The 14777-nt window shown below is 40.4% G+C and overlaps 1 long non-coding RNA gene across 3 annotated transcripts in view; it reads left to right on the top strand.

Annotated features, from left to right (window-relative positions):
* LOC132364496 (uncharacterized) overlaps positions 1–14777 on the top strand; it is a 75021-nt gene that overhangs the window by 28609 nt on the left and 31635 nt on the right. The window lies entirely within an intron of this gene.

Below are 14777 nucleotides of genomic sequence, written 5' to 3' on the forward strand. Positions count from 1 at the left end.
CTTCACTGAGTATGATAATTTCTAGGTCCATCCATGTTGCTGTAAATGGCATTATTTCATTCTTTTTATGGCTGAGTAATATTCCATTGTATATATGTACCACATCTTCTTTATCCATTCATCCATCGATGGACATTTAGGTAGCTTCCATGTCTTGGCTATTGTAAGTAGTGCTGCTGTGAACATAGGGGTGCGTGTATCTTTTCGAATTAGAGTTTTCATCTTTTCCAGATATATGCCCGGGAGTGGGATTGCTGGATCATATGGTAGCTCTATTTTTAGTTTTTTAAGAAACTGTTCTTTGTATATATGTACCACATCTTCTTTATCCATTCGTCTATCGATGGGCACTTAGGTTGCTTCCATGACCTGGCTATTGTAAATAGTGCTGCAATGAACATTCGGGTGCATGTGTCTTTTTGAATTATGTTTTTCTCTGGGTATATGCCCAGTAGTGAGATTGCTGTGTCATATGGTAATTCTATTTTTAGTTTTTTAAGGAACCTCCATGCTGTTTCTCCATAGTGGCTGTATCAACTTACATTCCCACCAGTAGTGCATGAGGGTTCCCTTTTCTCCACACCCTCTCCAGCATTTGTTGTTTGTAGATTTTCTGATGACGAATGGATAAAGATGTGGTACATATATACAACGGAACATTCCTCAGCCATAAAAAGGAACGAAATTGGGTCATTTGTATAGACGTGGATGGATCTAGAGACTGTCATACAGAGTAAAGTAAGTCAGAAAGAGAAAAACAAATATCATATATTAATGCATATATGTGGATCCTAGAAAAATGGTACAGATGAACCAGTTTGCAGGGCAGAAATAGAGACACAGATGTAGAGAACAAACGCGCAGACACCAAGGGGGGAAAGTGGCGGGGAGTGGTGTGGTGGGATGAATTGGGAGATTGGGATTGACATGTATACACTAATATGTGTAAAATAAATAACTACTAAGAACCTGCTGTATGAAAAAATAAAATAAAATTCAAAACAAAAGAGAGACTGTTCTTAAGAAACTGTTGTCCACAAAGTGAACACACTCTTGTAACCAGCCCCCAGAAACCCTCCCTGTCACTATCCCTGACACAGGGTTACCACCTTCCTGACTTTCACTAGGCTGACTTCTAACGGCGGAGATTAGTCTTGCTGCTTTTTAACATCGCTGAAGAGCACCACATGTTCTCTTTTGTGCCTCCCCTCCTTAGTTAATGGTAGATTCATCGGTGTCTATGCATGAAGTTGCACTCTGTTCGTGCTCATCGCTCTGTAGTGTTCTACTGTGTGGATTAACTGCAGTCCGTCCATTCCACTGCAATGGACACTCGGGATGTTTCCAGGTTTGGGCCAGTATTAATAGTGGACATTTTAATGCATGACTTTTGGTAGATATTATTTCCTTATATTTTCAAGTTTAGGGTTCAGGAGGTAGACCTCCTTAGACCTAAGTAAGAGGATCTAGCTCTGTTGCAGAAGATTGCATTTTGGAGCATCTCACTAGGAATAGAGGGGAGTAAGCAATTCTGGAGTCCCAGGTAGGAGAAGGGAGAGGAGGAGGGAGGGAGAGAGGGAGGGGGCGGAAGTTCTGTGGAGTTAGAGGATTGAGTTCTACTGTTCCCAGCGGGAATGCTACATCCCTTTAGGTTAATTCTTTGAACCCTCAGGCAGTGACACCATGTAGAATTCCCTAAAAAGCATTTTCCGGAGCAGCATAGTTGTGCCAAAGTAGGAAGTCAGCAAAAAACGGTAGATGCTTAGAAGAAAAATATTTTTTCTAGACTTGCTATTCAAAATGGAAGGAATCTTGTAAACAAACACAGTATGTCAAATACTAAATAAAAATGCGTTAAAATTCATAAAGGAGAGGGAGAATGTGAGCAGCTGCTAAGCACCTGATTCCCTTTCTGATAGATCTTGAAACTTGCAGCCTCCCCAAGTCCACCACCAATCCAATTTGGGGTGTGTAATCATATTAAAAAATGGTAACATATCATTAAGTATGATTTTTTTTCACTTGTTTTCTCCATAAAACCATGAAATTATGAGAGAATAAATAACAGGCAGCAGGCCCATAAGCTTGTTCAAATGTCATACTTGTTTTCATTCCTGAAACTTGGGGTTTTTCTTGGCCTCCCAGAATGCAAAAACCTTCTGCCATCAAACCCATCCCAGTTCACCCTGAATTTCTAGCTCCTCTCTTTAGTTATGTTTTCTTTATGCATGTTTGGGTGAATTGACCCACTAGCTATTGGCCCAAAGAAAGCAGTGGTTTAGTTAAATTAATGTAACTTATTGAGTTCTTTATGTACCTTCTCTCTAATCCTCCCTGCAATTTTGAGTGTTATGATCTCAGTTTTGCACAGGAGAAAACTGAGGCTCAGCGACCTGTGGCTTAAAAGATGCAAGATCGATGTTTGGACATGAATGTGCACTTGACATCCATCTTTCCACCGGGGGGGTATGTCTGTGCTGCGACTTATATTCTCAACCCAAAGCTGTAGAGATTTAACAGATTGTGCATGGTATCCTTAGAACACTGTTTTTTATCTGAAGGCTATTTTGGCCCCCACGGGACATTTGGCAATGTCTGGAGACAATCAGGAGGGGAATACTACTAGCATCTAGTGATTGGAGGCCAGGGATACTGCTAAACATCTTCCAATGTGTAGGACAGCCCCACGACAAAGAATTATCTGGCCCCAAATGCCAATAGCGCTAAGGTTGAGATACCTGCCTTACAGGGGTTTTGTGCATCATAATGATGTTTATTAAGCTTAAAAGAGTGATAAATTGCATTTAAAGGGGGCAATGAGGGACAGTTGAAAATACATTAAGCGTCAGAAGATCTGTGTTCTGGTCCCAGGTCCACTGTTAACTAGCCTAACTTTAAGAAAATAGACTCTGTAAACCTCAGTTACCCTATGACTAAATGATGATAATAGTATCTGTCTCATCTGTTTATTTATTTATTAATCCAACAAATTTGAATTTATTACCCACTATGTGCCAGGCACTGTATTAGACACTGAATATGCAGAAGGGAACAAAATGGGCACTGTCCCTACCTTTATATAACTTAGTGGAAAACACAGATAAGATAAGACCTATGAGGTGCTCTGGTAATCTAGAGAAGGGACACATAATCTAGTCCTGGGCAATCAGAGATGTGACATGTAAGCTGACAACTGGAGAAGAAAAAGTTAAGTAGGCAAAAGAGAAGGAAAGAAAGTAGAGGGTACAGTGTTTGCAAAAGCCCAGAAGTGAGAAAATGCTTGGGACCATCAAGAACCTGAGAAATGTTCAGTATGACTAGAGTATAGAATTTGATGGGAAGAAAGAGGCATGCCTGGGGAGGGAATCCCTGGTCAGCTCTTGGAGGATTCTGTGGGCCAGGCTCAGGAATAGAAACTTCAGCCTGGGGCAGAGGGGAGAAAATGAAAGGTTTTAAAAGCAAGGGGATGACATGATTACATTTGAGTTTTAGGAAGATCATTCTGGCTGCAGGGTGGAAAATGGTTTCTAATCATGCTAGGGAGTGGGAGACTAGGTGGAAGTTTGCTGCTGCTGTCCCTGCAAGAGATCATGGTGGCCTCAGCTGGGGTAGAGGCAATGGGATTGACGGCTGCGAGTGCATTTAACAGAAGATCAACCAATTCCCGCTACTGAGGGGTTGACAGGATATCTCTGTCATGGAGCAGCAAAGCTTCCAGAATGAGGCATGACTGCCAGTGCTATGTCTAGAAGCTGGAAATATCGATTGGATTCTCTGAGGACCTGTATCTTTGTCTCACTAACGTGAAGTCTTTGTGGTGTCTGATTGGCAGAGCCTAGGTCACCTGTCTGCATTCAAACTACAAGGGATGTTGGGAAAGTGAGTATCTGGCTTCTCCCTGAAGAGAAAGCCATTAACTTAGGAAGGATGTTTAAGAAAGAAAGGCAAATATGCCCTACAGTACCAGTGGAAAGTGATTTGTTAGAGCCTATTTAAAAGCAAACCTGAAAATATCTTTCAAATTAAAAATAGTCTTCCTCTTACAAACCCCACTTCTCAGAATCTATTCCATAGAAGTAAAATTCCCCATACATAGCGAATATATGCATAAGGGTATTATAGGAGCAAAATTTTTTGCTATTCTTAGTGGCAAAAATTTTGTAACAAAGTGAGTTAGAGCTAAACCACCTGGGACTGGGATTCTATGAAAGGCTGAGAGGGACATGCTAGGGCACCTCAAATAGTAACCTCTTCGTATTTCACACAAATCTTGATTCATACCATCTTCCGAGGAACGAGAGGAGGAAGGTTTTTTCTTAGTTCCACTGACTTGCCCCTTTTTCTTCAACAGCCCTGTCCAGATCCAAATCACTGAATATTTTGCTCGTAACAGCAGCTTCACCCAGGAATGAAGTGACCACTGATAGCGGGGAAGGTACCGAGCTTTACGCAGTTTCCCACAAAAGTCTAACTCCTGGTCTTGGATCAACCTTACATCACCCTTGGGCCAAGCGATTCTCTGTGACCTATCCTGCAGGAAGCAAGGTACTCACAGCGAAGCCCATGAAATAAATCCCTGGGTCTCAGCTGAAACTCTCCTGCCTACAATTCCTTGACTCTGTGGGTAACAGCTTGGTTGTGATAGCTTTGCGGTCTTACTCTTCTTGGGCTGCTCTAACACAATACCAGAGACTGGCTGACTTAAACAACAGAAATTTAAGGAATTCCCTGGTGGCTCAGTGGTTAGGACTCTGTGCTTTCACTGCAAGGGTGCGGGTTCGATCCCTGGTCAGGGAACAAATATCCCACAAGCCACTGAATGCAGCCCCCACAACTCAAGAAAAAAGAATTAAAAAAGAAAATTTATTTTCTCACCGTTCCACCCCTCACTGTGTCCTCACATGGTGGAGAGAGGGAGGTCTGGTGTCTGTTTCTCTTTTGATAAGGGCAGTAATTTCAGCACAGGGCTCCACCCTCATGACCTCATCTATACCTCCTAAAATCCCACCTTCAAATACCATCACATAGGGGAGTTAGGACTTCCACATATGAATATTGGGGGGACACAAACATTCAGTTCCTAACATGGTCTCTGAGTGTGGTCATCAAGAACACAAGCTTTGGGGTCAGACTGAATCCTGGTTCTGCCACTTACCAGCTCTATGTCCTTGAGCAAGTTAGTTAGCCTTTCTGTGCTCCAGTCTCCTCATCTATAAAATGGATTAGGTACCGTATCAATTTCATAAGGTTGTTATGAGGATAAATTAGCTAATACATGTAATATGATATAGAGCAGTGTCTCAAATGTACAAAGAGCTCAAAAATGTGATCATCGTCATTCCCTTCTCAATCCAGGTATGTATTAAGTTACTATCTTCCCCAAGTACTCAACCTGGTCGAAGTACTCCAGCAGCTTCCTTTCTCTCCCAACCTTTGTTTGATCCTTTGGTTTAAAAACAAAACAAAGCTGTATTTATTACACAAGCAATATTATAATAATGGGGATTCATAAAGGACACATGGCTAAACTTCTTGAGGGAAGGAGGAATTTCAGGAATTCTCTAGATCCAGCCCAGTTTGGGAATGGTATGGAGGGTATTCTACCCCAGTACTGTTCTGTCCTTGCAATGTTGCTATTTTCCATTTTCTAAAGCTCTATTTAACCATTGTAATTTGTGGCTTTCTTCAAAGCTAAGTATAGAGCAAAACATAATAATGCAAACTGGCTCCTGCTGAGCTGAAATGAGTAGTGTTCTCTCCCCAGATTCTCTTGCGAGCTTTAATAACTTCTTTAATTTCTCTGTTATTTTCCAATATTGTATACCTGTTCCAGAAGTACTCATTTTGGCTTTCCTAAACTGGCTTTCCTCTGCTGGGAAAATGACCAAATTATTCTGCTCCCGTCCTCCGGCCACACCTCTATTTTTTGGTTTTCAGCTCTCATTCTGGGTTTATAATCAATTTAGCAGTTGTTGATCATGGTAAGAGGCTATAATTGAGTCGGCACTGGAGGTTGAATGACTTGTTAGAACATTTCATTAGAGGAAAACCATTTCTAGGACCCAGAGCAAGAGAATGAGCAGGACCATCCATGTGCATTGTACTTGCTTAGGAAGTAATAGAGTGGATTTCAAAGTAAAGTTAGCTTGCGTCATGTTCTTTGTTTCTGGGGTTTTTTTATTTTATATTGGAGTATAGCCAATTAAAGATGTTGTGATAGTTTCAGGTGCACAGCAAAGCGACTCAGCCATACATATACAGGTATCCATTCTCCCCCAAACTCCCCTCCCATCAGGATGCCATGTAACATTGAGCAGAGCTCCCTGTGCTATACATTAATTAGGTCCTTGTTGTATCCATCTTAAACAGAGCAGTGTGTACATGTCAGGGTCATGTTCTTTGACTCCATGACACACTGCCTTTTTTTGTTTGTTTGTTTTAAAATTTAAGATTATCCTCTAACAGAAGGGAGGAAAATTTCCCTGTCTGGGTTGAGGCATGGACACTATGTTTAGACTATGAGCTCTCAGAAAGAGCAAAATATTAATGCTCAGCATGTCATGGGAACTCAGAAAACATGAATTCAAATCTACAGGCAGAAAGATAGTGCCATGCTTGAAAAAGACAGTGGGTTGGTCAGTGGTTACCATATGGCTGCTTTTATAGATAATGTGCGGCTATGTCTGTTTCTATATTCGGATTCCTATGAGAAGAAGAATGTCCGGCCATTTCAAAGTACCAGTGTAAGAAGGGTAAGGAACTGGAGCTGAAGTTTAGGATGAAAGGGGCCAGAGAGAACTGCCTCCTTGCTGGAATGTGTGGGGCTCTGGAGTACTTTCCGGGAAAGTCTGAGGTACTCTTCTACCCACATTCCCTCTGGACCCAATTGCCTACAATTCCTTGAGCGCTTGATGTTCTTCAACACCATCGTGCCTTTGTTTGCTCTGCCTGAAGCATCTCTTCCCACAGGTGCACTCATTGCCCCCACCTAGACCGCATTCAAATGATGCCAAGTCTTCTCCAGCTAGAATTAATCCCCTCTTCCTCTGCATTCTCATAGCTCTCTGTTCATACCTCTCGTACTTATCACACTCCAGTGTCCATGCTTCTTCTAAAATCAGACCCAGAGTAATGGATTTGGGGAGAATAATTTATTTGGGAAGAGATCCCAGGAAGCACTGTGACAGAGTAGGAAGTGAGACCAAGAAAGGAGAAAAGCTAATAAAGGGTATCTTAATGAGCAGGTTACTACTGTGAGCATCTGGGCTCAGCTCCACTGGGGACCCCCTGAGAGTCTGAGTGGCATGTGCTCATAAGTGTTCTACTGAAGGGCAAGGAACTGCCACCCTCATTTGATGTGAGTTGTTCTGGAGATGTTATTTCTCTGATAATTCCAGCCTGCCTCTAAGGTGCTGAGCTACTCCAAGGCTAAAGAATGCCTTCATGTGGAGTGATGCTGGAAGCCGTAATTCCTGGTGGAACTATCCAGAGTGGGAGGAGGGGGAGCCTGAGGGGATATGGACTTGACAAAGACAGCCTGCTACAATGATTGACAGTTGTAAGCTCTTGGAAGACAGGGACTGAACTACACTCATCTTCATACACCCCAAATACCCAATATGCAGCCTTGTACCTAGTAGGTGCTTAATCACTGTTAAACAAATGAGGTTAATTAATATTTAATATATCTGATGAACCAATGATACATTCAACCAATATACATTGAAATACTGACCATGTGCCAGAGAGTAATCAGTCAGGCCTTGTCCCTGCCCTTGGGGAGCTGACAGTCTCACAGGAAAGACAGGCAACAAATAGTTACAGTGAGGGTGATGAGTATATTGACTGCCATCATCAGTGTACTTATCACTCATTGGTACCCCCTCTATCACCCATTGGTACAAAGCCTATCATTTGAGTCTCAGCAGATTAGATTTTTATCTTCTAAGTTTATTTTTCAGATAGAGAGTAGGAACAGAGAATAACTTTGATAGAGCTTTTTCGATGTGATTTCACATTCTGGGTTGATGGACTTGGACTTGGATTTGAAATAGACATAAAAGGACATGATAAATGGAAATGTAGAAATACAACTTCCTGATTCCTTTCCATTTTTTACTTGAAAAATGATCTGTTAAAATAGCTAAGTAGATTCTTGATTCAAGAAACCAGAAGAAAAAGTTTATTTTCTTGCCTTGCCTGATAAATAATACTCAGTGAATGCTGAAAAGAAGCTCAGAAAAGGAAAGAAAAAATGTCGCCCAAAGTGGGCTTATCTGTTCTGATTTCAATTTGAGATGAGGAGGCTGAACAATATAACCAACAGAACTTTTGACCATAGTGTTTTAGTTTTCTAGAAATTTAAAAAATAATGCCTTTGAGGACTTCCAGTTTCCAGCCTGGTATGTAAGGGACTTGGTGTTTACCCAGATGAATTGAAAACTTACGTCCACACAAAAACCTGTGCACAGATATTTATAGCAGTTTTATTCATAACTGCCCAAACTTAGAAGCAGCCAAGATGTCTTTCAGTAGGTGAATGGATACAGAACTGTGGTACGTCCAGATGATGGAATATTATTCAGGCTAAAATAAAATAAGCTATCAAGTCATTAAAACGACACAGAGGAAACAAACGAATATTGCTAAGTGAAAGAAGCTGATCTGAAAAACCTTTATACTGTATGATTTGAACTATATGATTTTCTGGAAAAGGTAAAACTATGGAGACAGTAAAAAAAAAAAAAAAAAAAAAAAAAAAAATCACTGGTTTCCAGGGGTTGTAAGGGAGGGAGAGTTGAATAGGAAGAGCACAGAGGACTTTTAGGGCAGTAAAACTATTCTGTATGATACTACAATGGTGGAATTAGATACATGTCATTATAAATTTGTCAAAACCCGTAGAACGTACAGCACCATGAGTGAACCCTAATGCAAACTATGGACATTAGGTGAAATGATGTTTTCGTGTAGGTTCACTGATTGCAACAAATGTACCACGGTGGTTTGGGATGTTGATCGTGGGAGGTTGTGCATGTGTGGGGATACGGAGTATATGGGAACTCTCTGTACCTTCCGCTCAATTTTGCTGTGAACCTAAAACTGCTCTAAAAAATAAATTTTATTAATTAAAAAATGATTGAATTGTTAGAAATACAAACCTGTATTTCACCAAATTAAAAAGAATTCTTTTTTTGAATCATGGTACAACTAATTAACTTCTGGGTGACATAATTTGACATGAGAATTCATGGTGCCTTTTTACATTTATATTTAAACTAAATATAATTCAATAAAGTACTTATTATGGATTCTACTGCCACTCACTTTGACAAGTACTATTGAGAAATATTAATCTTAAAATACATAGTTCAGAGATGCTAGATCATCTTTATTCATGAAATTATGTTCCCAGAAACAGTCCAGATTTCATTTACACAATTTGTGCTTCCCTGCATCTCATTCCCACATTTGTATTCTCTGCCTCTCTTCATAAGCATAAGGGCTCCACATAATGGGACGTGATTTGCAATATACATTTAGAGAATGGTCCTAAATTGCTTTGGATTGTCAGCTCAGAGTATATATTGGTGGGTAATTGTTAAACTATTATATATTATTCTAAATACAGATGATAACTGTTTTACCAGTCTTATCTATCAACAAAGAAATTTTATCCACAGGGAGATTAGGCAACTGAATGATCATCTTGTGTCAGACTTTGCAAGAATAAAAGAATGCAGCGAATTTGGGGGCCAGCTCTTGCCTAACTTTTCCTTAGATTCAGAGAACATTTCATTAGTTCTGATGACTTACCCTGAATAACACACACGTTTTTAAGTGAGATCACCAAGACTTTTGTTTTTGTTTATCTTTTCTCTCATTACTTTGTCTTTGATGAGCATGCATTAAGGATGTAATAAAAACATTTTTAAAGGGGCAGAATTTTTATTTGTTTGTTTGAAGAGCTCATGAATGAGAGATTTCACTCAGGAATTCTTAACCACTTTTGCTCCATGCTGCCCCTAGGCAGTCTGGGGAAGGTTATGGACACCTTCCCAGAGTTAGAACTGGAAGAAGAAATGTTTACGGATTTGAATAGAATGTAAGCCTGGGATCATACCCTAGGCTGAGCCAGGGCAATGAATGAATGAATGAATCACAAACAAGAGAAAGGAAGCTGGTAAAGGATTTTCCTGAAGCTCATGAAAAGCTTCTAAAGAATTATTTATTTTTGGCTGTGTTGGGTCTTCGTTTCTGTGCGAGAGCTTTCTCTAGTTGCGGCAAGTGGGGGCCACTCTTCATCGTGGTGCACGGGCCTCTCACTATTGCGGCCTCTCTTTTTGCGGAGCACAGGCTCCAGACGCGCAGGCTCAGTAGTTGTGGCTCACGGGCCCAGTTGCTCCGCGGCATGTGGGATCTTCCCAGACCAGGGTTCGAACCCGTGTCCCCTGCACTGGCAGGCAAACTCTCAACCACTGCGCCACCAGGGAAGCCCATGAAAAGCTTCTGATGGAATCCCTGCTGCTTTGTTACAGCAAATTTTTTTTAGGAAGCCAAGCTTATCTTTTTCATCATATGTACATTCCAATCAAGACATTTTAAATATGAAACATCCCCATTTTCCATAAGGCTGGTTTAATTTGCAGACATTCACAGAAAAGAGGTTAGACCCTGACAGATGACATTGCTCCAAGTGCGTCCCTCCCGGTTGGGGTTGCACAGGACTCCAAGCTGAGCATCATCAAAGGTCCTGCCAGGGGTTTATGCCTTAAGTACATGAGAATGACCTGGCCCTGGTATTTGGCAGGGCCTCAGGGTATCTGGGGGCAAGACAGGAATTCACAATGAGAAAGTTACTTGGGGCCTGTGTTGGAGATCCTTTCAATTAAAGCTTTTAACATGTTTCACAAGCAACCCCTAGGGATTCAGTCACTCTCATCACCATCTTTGATGGATGGCAGGCTAACACAGCAAATGGCTCACCCAGGTCACTTGCAAATACCATCAAACTCAGATACTCTGCCTTCTCTAGAAATCTCCCCACACTTCTGATAGTGACATAGATCAAGAAGCTTTAAGAAATGTTGATTTCACTTAAATAAGTGCATAAATGCAGTTTTCAACAGAAATTATTCCTGTGGCTTGTTTTGGTCAGAACAATGTTCATTCATCTTGTGGTCTCTTCATAAACTGGGCAGCAACCTGGTATCAGGAGCAGAACAGCCCAGCTACTTATTGTGTGACTCTAGGCAAATTACTTACCTTCTCAAAGCCCACTTTCCCTCATCTCTGCAATGGGAGTAAAATACCCGGCTCATAGGTTTCATTCTGATTCAAAGGAGGGTCCTAGTCAGTACCTAAGTCACTATTATTTATGAGTCTAATTCTAAGGAGCCGTATGTATGAATGGAGTTATCTGTGTTTCTATATGTGTATACATTTGTTAAGTACATTATCTATCTATCTATCTATCTATCTATCTATCTATCATCTATTTATCTATACATATACATGAGCCAATGTTTAAGAACTGAAAAATTGCATACAAAAAGTGCAGATTTCCTGTTTCTTTTGCAAGTAAAATCAGAAAATCTGGCAACATTGGGCTGAGTGGTGACGACTCCCTGAGCCATGGCAAGTACACACAGTCCCCCCACTTCCTGGACCACGTCCCTTCCTCTGTCGCCAGGTCTTTGGTCATTTGACGGTGCCATTTTCTATCGGTGCCTGCCACCACCCCGCCCCCTACCACAGGTCTTGGGGCAAGAATTCTTCAGAAAGGCAGAAGCAAACTCCAGCTTAAATAGACCCGGGATGCGTATTTACTTTCAGTGATGGACCCCCTTGGTCTCTCAACTTGGTTAGTTAAACTTAGAAGAGAGGGATTCGGAGGAGACGAGTCAATTCTTTAAGTTAAAAGTTACCTCTGGCCTAACCCTGTTCAAGCAGGCCCTCTGCTTTTCTCCATAGCTGCCCGGCTGATCAAATGGTGTTGCTGGAGGTGGGGATGAAGCGATGGGTCGCCGGGCATATTTCAGCTACGACAGTGCTTCTCCATCAGGGCAACTCCACCCTTAGGGAGTGTGTTGGTAACTTGTGAGACTTTTTGTTTTGGTTGTCACATGATTGGAGGGTACCACTTGCCTTCAGAGGACAAGGCGAGGGTAGTAGATGCCCTGCAATGTACAGGAAAATGCCCCACAGTAAAGGATTTGCTATATCTCCCACAGCTTTGGAGTGTTCTGCCAGATATTCGTATAGGTGAAAAACATAACTATCTTAACCTAGAACCCAACTCCATTATACACACAAATACGAAGTGTTCTCAAGTGGTTTTAATAAGCACCTCCTTTTCTAGGAGTTCAGGTACTGTGTAAATTGAGGGAAGAGTGTACTTTCTTTGTTCAGAGGTTTACCAAGAATTGGTCTCCATTTCAGAAACTGTCTGAAAGCATCACTGTTCAATGTATCTGGGGAGACAATTCAACCAACTGAGTCAGTCTGCCTGTGTAGATGCCTTATTCAGGGTGTTTTTATCTATAGTGGTGAATGTCTGATTACTTCATTAAGGATAGTGTAGGCAAAAATTTGTACTTCGATGAAAAACTGTGTGTTATCTACAGCACACCGCTCTAAGTTATCTGATTCTGATTCCATGGGAACAATTCTACAACTCTGTAAAATGTAGATAAGTGATAACAATGCAAGATAATTTTTGTCTGTAGACATCTGTGTTCTGTCCTGTCTGGTAGAGGTTCAATTAACCTCTCTTCCCCACTGCTGACAAAACTAGTTTTTCCTCCATTTATACATCATTTCAATATTCCCAGTTTATAAATATATCCATTCTTTCTCTCTTGAATGGGTTATAACGTTTGCCTGGTTCCTCTTTATGAGTTAATTACCATAAATACATTTTTTATCTGGGTGAGGGTCATGATTTTATCTGTTTGTTTGGTTTTTTAAATTATCTTTTAACAGTTGCCTTGTCTGAGTATTTGCGAATTGAGAAACATCTCTTATTGAAAATTACTTTCCTTAGTTCTCCTTTTATAATGAAGTGTTTTATTTTTTAATGTGTAATATATAAATTTCATTTCAGGATAATAAAAAGGGCATTCAAATATTTGTTATAAAAGGGAGCATGGGGTCTGAAAGGATTGCAATCACAGATTCCATCAGAAATTCTCTGAACAAGCCCACATATGTAATTGATCAACTGGGTCATTATTTTTCCCAGTCAGACAGAAAGTTCTAGAGCTCCAAGCTATTTAGAGAAACCAGTAAGCTGCGAATTGTTTTGGGAACCACTCTCCTTCCCCCACACTCCAGCTTGGTTTGGAGAGATAGAACAGTTATAAAGTTGCCATTTATGGGTACCAATGACCCAAGTTTCTTTTTTCAATATTTTTCCCCAGATCATCAAAAGCCAAGAGTATTCCCGACAAACTGCATTGTCTGGCTATCTTAGGTAATATCAAAAAATATTAAATAAAGTCACTTTCCCTTATTCCCCCTTCCTTGATCCATATTTTTTCATCCCAAAATGGGAACACCCCATGAGTGCTTTCCCCACATCACCTCCAGGGAATTCTGATTCTGCAGCCCTGCAGTAAGTCTTAGGCCCAACTATTGTAATACATGTATCTGGTGTCACATTTTAGAATCCAGGAAGTGTGGAATATCAGGCTGAAATTTCTTTAAGCTCAAGAAGAAACAGTGAAGTGGCTCACCCATCTTGATGCCATAAATTTCACCCCTAGCTGCAGGCTGAGAATGTCTTCAGCTGACAATGATGAATGAAAGAGAAAAAAGATCCACTCCTGGTTGTTTACTACTAAGATATCCTTATTTCAAGATATCACTTTTCTTTTTATTAAATAAACACTTATCCCCAAAAAAATACAGAAAAGCTTGGCAAATAAAAATAAACTTTAGAAAATGTATGAGCCTGGTTTATATATTGCTTTATTTAGAGGATAATTCTCATGTAATTTTTCTTCCACCTACTAAAAGGAACATGCATAATAAATGAAACTAAGCTTGGCAGGAAATCCGTCAATAAGGTTAATTTAAAGTGTAGGCAGGATTGCAAATCTCCATATGGATATCAAGGGGTTTGTTCTTGTTTCAAAAACCAATTGACTCCCAGACATCTGAACATGCCTCTCTGAAGAACCACCAGATAGAAGGAAATTCCAGCAACTTAAACATCCACGTCCACATCCTGATGATATGTTCTCTGAGAATTCATTTTTAGGATCACTTAAAACACAAAAGTAAGGCTTAGGCTAGATATTGGGCCATTTGCGATAAGCAGGCACTCAGGACTTGGGCTGCCTGGGTTCTAAATCTGGCACCATTACTCACAAACTCTATGACTTTGGCTAAGATATAAAAATTTCCTGGGCCTCAATTTCCTCATCTGAAAAATAATGACAGCATACAGTGCTGTATAACATCATATATCATATATATGGTTGAAATGACTGTATTGGACTCCATAAAAAATTCTTAACATTGGCTGGGCATTATAACAATTATGAAATATTTAAGACAATTTTTAAAGTATCATAACTGGCGAGGGGGTATATGTGCAGAAATATGGGAGAGTGCAATTTTAGAGATTATTTTAGAAGAGCAGCTATTTTTAGAGGAGGTAAGGACATAAGGCCTCAGAAAATGGTAGAAATAATTTGTTTTTCAGCATGAACAAACTTGGTTCTCTGCAGAGCCTTACTATTTTCTTGACCTAAGTCCTCCACCAAAGAGGA

This window comes from Balaenoptera ricei, chromosome 4 (genome assembly GCF_028023285.1).
Source record: "Balaenoptera ricei isolate mBalRic1 chromosome 4, mBalRic1.hap2, whole genome shotgun sequence".
In the NCBI taxonomy this organism is placed as follows: domain Eukaryota; kingdom Metazoa; phylum Chordata; class Mammalia; order Artiodactyla; family Balaenopteridae; genus Balaenoptera; species Balaenoptera ricei.